This window comes from Schistocerca nitens, chromosome 5, assembly GCF_023898315.1.
Source record: "Schistocerca nitens isolate TAMUIC-IGC-003100 chromosome 5, iqSchNite1.1, whole genome shotgun sequence".
Lineage (NCBI taxonomy): Eukaryota > Metazoa > Arthropoda > Insecta > Orthoptera > Acrididae > Schistocerca > Schistocerca nitens.
Genome location: NC_064618.1, coordinates 721,182,080 through 721,191,711, shown reverse-complemented (window position 1 = coordinate 721,191,711; position 9,632 = coordinate 721,182,080). Strand labels below are relative to the sequence as shown.

Here is a 9,632-nt window from a genome sequence, read left to right as displayed (position 1 = left end):
GTATAGGCGGTTACAGATGACAAACTGTGGAACAAAACGGTCACTGTAGAAATACAACACATCAGAAAAACCACACCAAGTAGTAAAAAGGTATGAATTCGTAATTTATGCGTTTTTTCAAATATCTGTCATTACGATTTAAAAACTAATAGCTACATGTATACAAACAGCAAAGAACACTCTTTATCTTTAACAGATGAAAAATGAAAGCCCACTGAAGATGCTGCAACTGCAGTGAAACATGTTTGGGTTAAAAAAGAAAATTGTGTTTTGCTAAAGGCGGACCCTATCCAAAAACATACGGTTGCCTAAAGTTTCTCAATAGTTTTTTCGCAAAAAGAACGTCTTCTTCTCAATAAACCGAAGTCGACCATTCGCCTTACCTACTACCATCCTTACGTACTCATTCCATTTCATATCGACGTGATTGATCAAGCAGTACACCACTAATACTGTATCCAAAAATACAGGGATTATTTTTCCTACTCATCTGCGTTAACTTATAATTTTCTACATTCAGAGCAAGCTGCCATTCATCACACTACACAGAAATTCTAAGTCATCATGTCTCAACTTACAGTAACTCAACGAAGACACTTTCCCTTACACTACAGCGTCATCAACAAACAGTCGCCGATTGTTGCTCGCCATTTCCTCAGAGTGTTTATGTGTACAAGATGGCAACAAGCAATCTGAAAAGCTTGTAAGAGCGTTGCACGGTTGGTTGTCCTGAGAAATAATTGTTAACAAGTTCTATACGTTGCCCCGTTTCAGATTTATTTAGCACTGAAGATAGCAAATCAGGCTGTTGCGCGCGCAAATTCAAGCTGCCACCAGATACGATCAGTGTCAGATGTCCTCATAGCGTACATGATGGCGCAAGAGACTCCTCAGCCTTTAGCTCGATCCTTATCATCGTCCCATGTCCAATTTTTGTATCGCTCTCTTGCTCGGCTTTAGGAAATCAAACGAAGGACACGTTTGGCGACACACTCTGGTGGACCCCTTGAATTTGCGCCCAACGGCCTGATTGGGTAACTATAGTGCTAATTAACTCGGAAACTGCGCAATGTATCCAATTTTTTCCTTAACAGTTATTTCTTAGCATAACCTATACTTCAGCACCCTTACAAGTTCAAAATGGTTCGAATGGCTCTGAGCACTATGGGACTTAACATCTATGGTCATCAGTCCCCTAGAACCACTTACACCTAACTAACCTAAGGACAGCACACAACACCCAGTCATTACGAGGCAGAGAAAATCCCTGACCCCGCCGGGAATCGAGCCCGGGAACCCGGGGGTGGGAAGCGAGAACGCTACCGCACGACCACGAGCTGCGGACTCCTTACAAGTGTTCAGACTGTTTCTGACTATCCTGTATAGAGAATAATGGCGTTCTGCCGTATTTCAAGAGAATTCCATTAGAAGTACTGACAGCCTTGGGAGAGCCAGTCCTGACAAAACTCTACCATCTGGAAAGCAAGATGTATGAGACAGGTGAAATACCCTCAGACTTCAAAAAGAATATAATAATTCCAATCCCAAAAGAAGCAGGGGTTGACAGGTGTGAAAATTACCTAACAATCAGTTTAATAAGCCACGGCTGCAAAATACTAACGCGAATTCTTTACAGACGAATGGAAAAACTGGTAGAAGCCGACCTCGGGGAAGATCAGTTTGGATTCCGTAGAAATGTTGGAACGCGTGAGGCAATACTGACCCTACGATTTATCTTAGAAAATAGATTAAGGAAAGGCAAACCTACGTTTCTAGCATTTGTAGACTTAGAGAAAGCTTTTGACAATGTTGACTGGAACACTCTCTTTCAAATTGTAAAGGTGGCAGGGGTAAAATACAGGGAGCGAAAGGCTATTTACAATTTGCACAGAAACCAGTTGGCAGTTATAAGAGTCGAGGGGCATGAAAGGGAAGCGGTGGTTGGGAAGGGAGCGAGTTAGGGTTGTAGCCTATCCCCGATGTTATTCAATCTGTATGTTGAGCAAGCAGTAAAGGAAATAAAAGAAAAATTCGGTGTAGGAATTAAAATCCATGAAGAAGAAATTAAAACTTTGAGTTTCGCCGATAACATTGTAATTCTGTCAGAGACAGCAAATGACCTGGAAGAGCAGCTGAACGGAATGGACAGTGTCTTGAAAGGAGGATATAAGATGAACATCAACAAAAGCAAAACGAGGATAATGGAATGTAGTCGAATTAAATCGGGTGATGCTGCGGGAATTAGATTAGGAAATGAGACGCTTAAAGAAGTAAATGAGTTTTGCTATATGGGGAGCAAAATAACTGATGATGGTCGAAGTAGAGAGGATATAAAATGTAGAGTGGCAAGAGCAAGGAAAGCGTTTCTGAAGAAGAAAAATTTGTTAACATCGAGTATAGATTTAAGTGTCAGAAAGTCTTTTCTGAAAATATTTGTATGGAGTGTAGCCATGTATGGAACTGAAACGTGGACAATAAACAGTTTAGACAAAAAGAGAATAGAAGCTTTTAGCTTTCGAAATGTGGTGCTACAGAAGAATGCTGAAGATTAGATGGGTAGATCACATAACTAATGAGGAGGTATTGAATATAATTGGGGAGAAGAGAAATTTGTGGCACAACTTGACTAGAAGAAGAGATCGGTTGGTGAGACATATTCTGAGGCATCAAGGGATCACCAATTCAGTATTGGGGTGCAGTGCGGAGGGTATAAATCGTAGAGGGAGACCAAGAGATGAATACACTAAACAGATTCAGAAGGATGTAGGTTGCAGTAGGTACTGGGAGATGAAGAGACTTGCACAGGATAGAGTAGCATGGAGAGCTGCATCAAACCAGTCTTCGGACTGAAGATCACAATAGCAAGAGCGGTACTATCATATTTCCCTGGGGCACATTTGACGATACCCTTGTCTCTGACGAACGTTTGCCGTCCATAACAAAGGGGTATATCAGTTATTTAAAAGGTTCCCGGGTGGCTCACATATCTGAGGACCTGTTCCTTACGCTCTGAACCTCGTTAACAGTTTGCAGTGTACCCCTAAGCAAACGCTTTGCGGAAATCTAGGAATACGGAATCTTCCTGTTGCCCTTCACCCACGGTTCACAAGATATCATGTGAGAAAACGGAAAGCTGAGTTAACGGTGTTAATCTGTGGCTATAAGTTTTTCTCTCTCAAGGAGAATGTTGAGGATATTTCTCTGTAATTTTGAGGGTCTGATACGGGCGTCACCTGTGGTTTTCTCAAAGAACTTAGGACATTGAGCTGGGTAGAGATTCAAGATAAATCCAAGATAAGTATGGGGTCAATGCTGTGGAGTACCATCCATCGGAACCCAGCGACATGTTTTCATTCTTTCAGTTGCGAGGTTTAAAACCTAAGCTTTCCCTTCGCTGTCCTCTACTGATACAACAATCTGGACTACGAGCGACTGAATAGAAGTTTTCTGCCAGCTTAGTGATTTTACATCGTCCCAGAATTTTCTCGGATTCTCGCCAATGTCTTTCGCTAACGTATGACGGTGGAAATTGTATGTTTCGTGCATCGAGCTTACGCCTGTAAGACGCACTTTTGTCTATCAATATTTAGGCGCTCTTTTTTGAAGTGCCACAATTCACGTTTTCTTAGCATTTTCGAATTTTGTTATTAAACCAAGATGAGTCTTTTCCCTCATTAATCCACTTCCTTGGCACTTACTTCTCCAGACTACCATTCACAATCAGTTAAAATTTTGCCTACAGTTCCTCCACATCCATTATACTGGAACTAAATGGCATTAGCCCATTGTCAAAATAGGATTCAAAGAAGTGCTTATCTGCTCTTCCAACCACTACCTAAAAAGGACGTTACCGCAGCACCGATCTATTAGCATTCATGCTGTGCTGTCCAAGGCCTTAGAATATATTGTACACAACTAGCTAACAAACTACCTATTATGGATACCAACAGGGTCTTAATAAACCCTGCCTTAATAAAGGTAACAGATGGACTGGAACGCGTCGTGGATAAACAAGAAGTGACTACCATGTGCTTCTTCGAATTCAGCAAATCCTTTGATAGTGTCGACTTCGATGTTTTACTTGCCAAACGTAGCAGCCTACATTTCTCGCAGTGCAGTGAAAAGATTTCCCTCATACCTGACGTCTCGCCAGCAATGCGTCGTGTCCGGCATAATAAAGTCACAATGGAGGCAGGCAGTATCAGGCGCCCTCAAGGGTATGGTGTTACATCCTATACACTTTTCATTGTATGTCAATGATGTGTTATCCGTTTTGTCCTACTGCAAACACTACGTGTACGCTGATGTCCTTCAGTGGTATCTAAATGCAAAACCAACAGCTATCGAGAATCCCCAGACCGACCTGTGTGATCTATCAAAATCGGCGCAGGATATAGGGTTATAGCTCAACCCATCCAAAACCCAAGCGGTACCGTTTGGTATTCTAGACTCCTCAGCCCAAAATATCGTGAATCCCTACGAACTCTAATCTTAAATGGGACAAGTATTAATTTCTGTCCTTCAGCAAAGAATCTAACAGTGATAATAGATGAAAATCTAAATTGGACTGGGAAGTAACTGCCCTGTGCAAGAAGGCATCAGTATATCTCCATGTCCTACAAAAATATAAAAATCTCTCCCCTCTAAAACTGAAAAACACACTTGTACTTACACTTATATTTACAATTATTGATTACAGCGGTGTTATCCTGCAAAGCCTCTCGCAGGACAACTAATGGCGCCTGGAACTGGTGATGAATGCCTGTGTTCGTTATATCTGTGATGTTCGACTCTTTGATAATATTTCACCATCCTATGCATAGCTATCCTGGCTGTGTGCAGACAAGTGCTGAGATTTCCATACTTTCTGTCTTCTCTACTGGCCGGCCTGTGTGGCCGAGCGGTTCTAGGCTCTTCAGTCTGGAACCGCGCGACCGCTACGGTCACTGGTTCGAATCCTGCCTCGGGCATGGATGTGTGTGATGTCCTTAGGTTAGTTAGGTTTAAGTAGTTCTAAGTTCTAGGGAACTGATGACCTCAGATGTTAAGTCCCATAGTGCTCAGAGCCATTTGAACCATTTTTTGTCTTCTCTAGTGTCTTATCAACGAACAGTGTCCCTCATACCTTTCCTGGACCTTAACGCTCTTGTCTGAACACCAGGGCAGAAACACCGGTTCCCATCACAGCAAAATCCTTTCTGTTCCAGTCCATTCCTCAGCCACTGTCTCGAAGTCCTTCACAATAGCAGGATTCAGACTCTGGAATAACCACCCATATTATATTAGAGAACTGAATAACATCTCCAGCTTCTGAAGACAGTTAACGATATATCTACTAAAGCAAAAATAATGATTGTCATTGTCCCTGTACGCACTCGTTATCATTGTAGCACCTTCTTTCCAAACAGATAGCCGGCCGGAGTGGCCGTGCGGTTCTAGGCGCTGCAGTCTGGAGCCGAGCGACCGCTACGGTCGCAGGTTCGAATCCTGCCTCGGGCATGGATGTGTGTGATGTCCTTAGATTTATAAATTCGTCTTATATCTGCCATTCTCATCATCATTATTTTGGTCATTATTATTATTATTATTATTATTATTATTATTATTACCAGTATCGGTATCAGTACTAGAGGCAGCAGTTGCAATAGTACAAGTACTGCCGATGTTAACTTTATTAATTCATAGTCATTATTAATTACTCACATTGCCACTTCGGATACTGAAAATACTTTTATAGTATTTTTCATTTTAAAATTATTATTTCTTAGGTAAATATGATTTAAAAAAGTACTGTATGAGTAAAACCTTGCTTCGACTTAAGAGAGGACCTAGTAGCCCTAATCAGATCAGGTTGAATAAATAAATATACAATGAAAGGATCAGCTTTCTTTAATGTTGAACTAGTACTACTACTATTACTACTACACGAACCTTAGTAACCATAGTGTCTATGATGACAACAGGAACACTAATCCCTGTCTTCATACTGACACCGTTGATTAAGTCAGCCATGTTTGTAGCTACGAGAGTAAAAATGTTTCCATTGCGTGCGAGTTGCCTCACTAGTTTTCGGAGAATGCACTCAGAACTTCTTCACAAGACTGTCTGTCCGTAAAATCTCTCCGTCCCAGTCTTAAAGTCATCTTCAACTAATACTGCATGACAAGGGTACTTCCACTCTACTGGCCGTGACGTTCTTTGAATGATTCTAAAATTGTTACGGAATCGGGTGGACGGTAAAGACATCCGATGAATAATTTAAGTTCACCTAGAGCGGTTTCTCGCTTCCATATTAACTTCGCAGGCATACTCTAACTCGATTCCACTCAACTTAATATATATATATATATATATATATATATATATATATATATATATATATATATATATATATATATATATATTTGTCGATTGCGACGAACACTCCCCATACTTTGATGTCCAACTTTTTCTATGTATGTTCCAATCCTCGTTAAATATTTCGAATCTTTCTACTTAGGTTTTCGTCCAGTTCTCGGTTCCGAATATAATTTGTGCGCAGAAGCTTTGCAGGAGAACAGTGAATTTAGGGACTTTGTTAGAATCCTTCGGCAATTTTGTTTTAAAATCTTGATATTAAAGTGTCTCTACCTCGTACGCAATCCATTTCGCTCTGCCTTTTGACTGGCGAGTGTTTATCAGAGGACCTACAACTATAGCCCAGCCTTAAAAAGAAATCTTGTTTAGCCCCAAATGATTTATGTATATTACGAAAAAATAGTGGACATGAAAATTTGAGTCATCTTCTGCTTGAGGCAAATTCAAAATGAGGCACTTTAATACTGAAATACGATGCAGGAGAACTACTAAGAAAAATGAAATGGCTTTACAGAAAACTTCCTTTTGTAACTAATTTATGATTCATATTCTTGCCATAGAGGACTTGATTGTGATAAAAAAACGTAGTTAACTTAACAACATAGACAAATTCACATCGCGACAGACTAGGTAATAAAATTCCCAGCAAGATTAGAAACATTTGTTCTTCCTTTTTCTTGTGCCTTTGTCCCGCTTCAACGCAGGGTCGACATGGTTATTAACGTATTTATCATGGTTAATGTAAGGGCTGTCAGGATGCCAATCCTGTCTCTACCCTTGCTCCCTTTCCCTGTGGCGGAATATGTGTACCTCTTAATGTCTGTGAGTAGTGTGATTCATGTGAAAGTGATCGAAAGTTTTCTAAATGTTTGGGAATCGTGTAACTGAGGCGGGACTTCAGTGTCAGATGGGCATTCACCTATGGGGATGTGGGAAACTTCCTAAAAACCACAACGAGGCCGGGCGGCACGCGGATTCGATCCGAAGCAGGCACAGCGCTCCGTGCAGAAGGTGGCCGTTTAACGCGCGCAGCTGTCCAGGTGGCCATTAGAAACATTTGTTCAACTTCAAAATTACTACAGTTTGACGCTAAATCAGTTCCAAAAACTGAAAGACGCTTTTAGGAAAAGCGATGATAAACGTATTTGTTCGAATAACCATACGCCATTAAATGTTAAAGCCAACGGCCTTGCCGCAGTGGTAACACTGGTTCCCGTCAGATCACCGAATTTAAGCGCTGTCGGGCTGGCCTAGCATTTGGATGGGTGACCATCCGGTCTGCCGGGTGCTGCTGGCAAGCCGGGTGCACTCAGCCCTTGTGAGGCAAATTGAGGAGATACTTGACTGAGAAGTAGCGGCTCCGGTCTCGTAAACTGACATACGGCGGGGAGAGCGGTGTGCTGACAACATGCCCCTCCATATCAGCATCCAATGACACCTGTGGGCTGAGAAGGACACGACGACCGGTCGGTACCGTTCGGCCTTTATGGCCTGTTCGGACGGAGTTCAGTTTAGTATTAAACGTTAATGAATCTTGTTATATTTTATGAATCTCTCATTCTAGTTACAAAATCTTTAATGAAATGTTTCATAATTTTAAATAGCTCTTTTTTCAATAATTTTCATATGCTTCTTTAAACATAGATTTCTGTTCGTAATTGAGCGATATAGGGGAAATTCCGATACTGGTAATTGAGCGATATAGGGGAAATTCCGATACTGCTCATCGGCTTTGACCAGTGATATAGAGACTATGTGACACTTGCCATTGCCGACCATAGTGGCCGAGCGGTTCTAGGAGCTTCAGTCTGCAACCGCGCGACCACTACGGTCGCAGTTTCGAATCCTGCCTCGGGCATGGATGTGTGTGATGTCCTTAGTTTAGTTAGGTTTAAGTAGTTCTAAGATCTAGGGGACCGATGACCTCAGAAGTTAAGTCCCATAGTGCTCAGAGCCATTTGAACCATTTTTGAACAATTGCCATAAACAACATGACGAATGTGGTGACATGCGATTGGCGATATGTTTTAACATAAACAATTCTGTTTTAATACGATATTTTACTACACTGGGAAAAATTGGAATTATAACAATTATCATCAAACAAATATCAATAAGAGAAGCATTTCTCGGAAAGATATCGACTCGAGTATTGTAAAAAGACTTCTACAGCTGTAGTGTAGACAAAGATACACAGTACGAACAAAAAATATGTATTTATTGTCAATAATTCGAAGGTAGACCGGAAAATACACATAAGCTATACAGCTCAAGTGATGACTGCAGTAACTAAGTTAAGCTACAGTGTGAATCTTACAATACATTTCATGCAAATCACATAACCAACTATACAGGGTGGTCCATTGATCGTGACCGGGCCAAATATCTCACGAAATAAGCGTCAAACAAAAAACTACAAAGAACAAAACTTGTCTAGCTTGGCTAGCCCGCTAGATGGCGCTGCCATAGTTCAAACGGATATCAACTGTGTTTTTTCAGTACGAACCCCCACTTTTTACTACATATCCGTGTTGTACGTAAAGAAATATGAATGTTTTAATTGGACCACTTTTTTCGCATTGTGATAGATGACGCTGTAATAGTCACAACCATATGGCTCACAACTTTAGACGAACAGTTGGTAAAAGGTTGGTTTTTTAAATTAAAATACAGAACGTAGGTACGTTTGAACATTTTATTTCGGTTGTTCCAATGTGATACATGTACCTTTGTGAACTTATCATTTCTGAGAACGCATGCGGCTACAGCGTGATTACCTGTAAATACCACATTAATGCAATAAATGCTCGAAATGATGTCCGTCAACTCAATGCATGTTGTAATACGTGTAACGACATTCCTCTCAACAGCGAGTAGTTCGCCTTCCGTAATGTTCGCACGAGCATTGACGATGCGCTGACGCATGTTGTCAGGCGTTGTCGGTGAATCACGATAGAAAATGTCCTTCAACTTTCCCCACAGAAAGAAATTCGGGGACGTCAGATCCGGTTAACGTGCAGACCATGATATGGCGCTTCGACGACCAATCCACCCATCATGAAATACGCTATTCAATACCGCCTCAACCGCACGCGATGTTCCGGACATCCATCATGTTGGAAGTACATGGCCATTGTGTCATGCAGTGAAACATCTTGTATTAACATCGGTAGAAAATTACGTAGGAAATCAGCATACATTGCACCATTTAGATTGACATCGATAAAATGGGAGCCAATTATTCTTCTTCCCATAATGCCGCACCATAAATTAAC

General features: G+C 41.2%; 1 pseudogene; it reads left to right on the top strand.

Annotated features, from left to right (window-relative positions):
- Positions 1 to 7,536: 7,536 nt before the first annotated feature.
- On the top strand, positions 7,537 to 7,654 carry LOC126261541 (5S ribosomal RNA; annotated as a pseudogene).
- Positions 7,655 to 9,632: the final 1,978 nt, after the last annotated feature.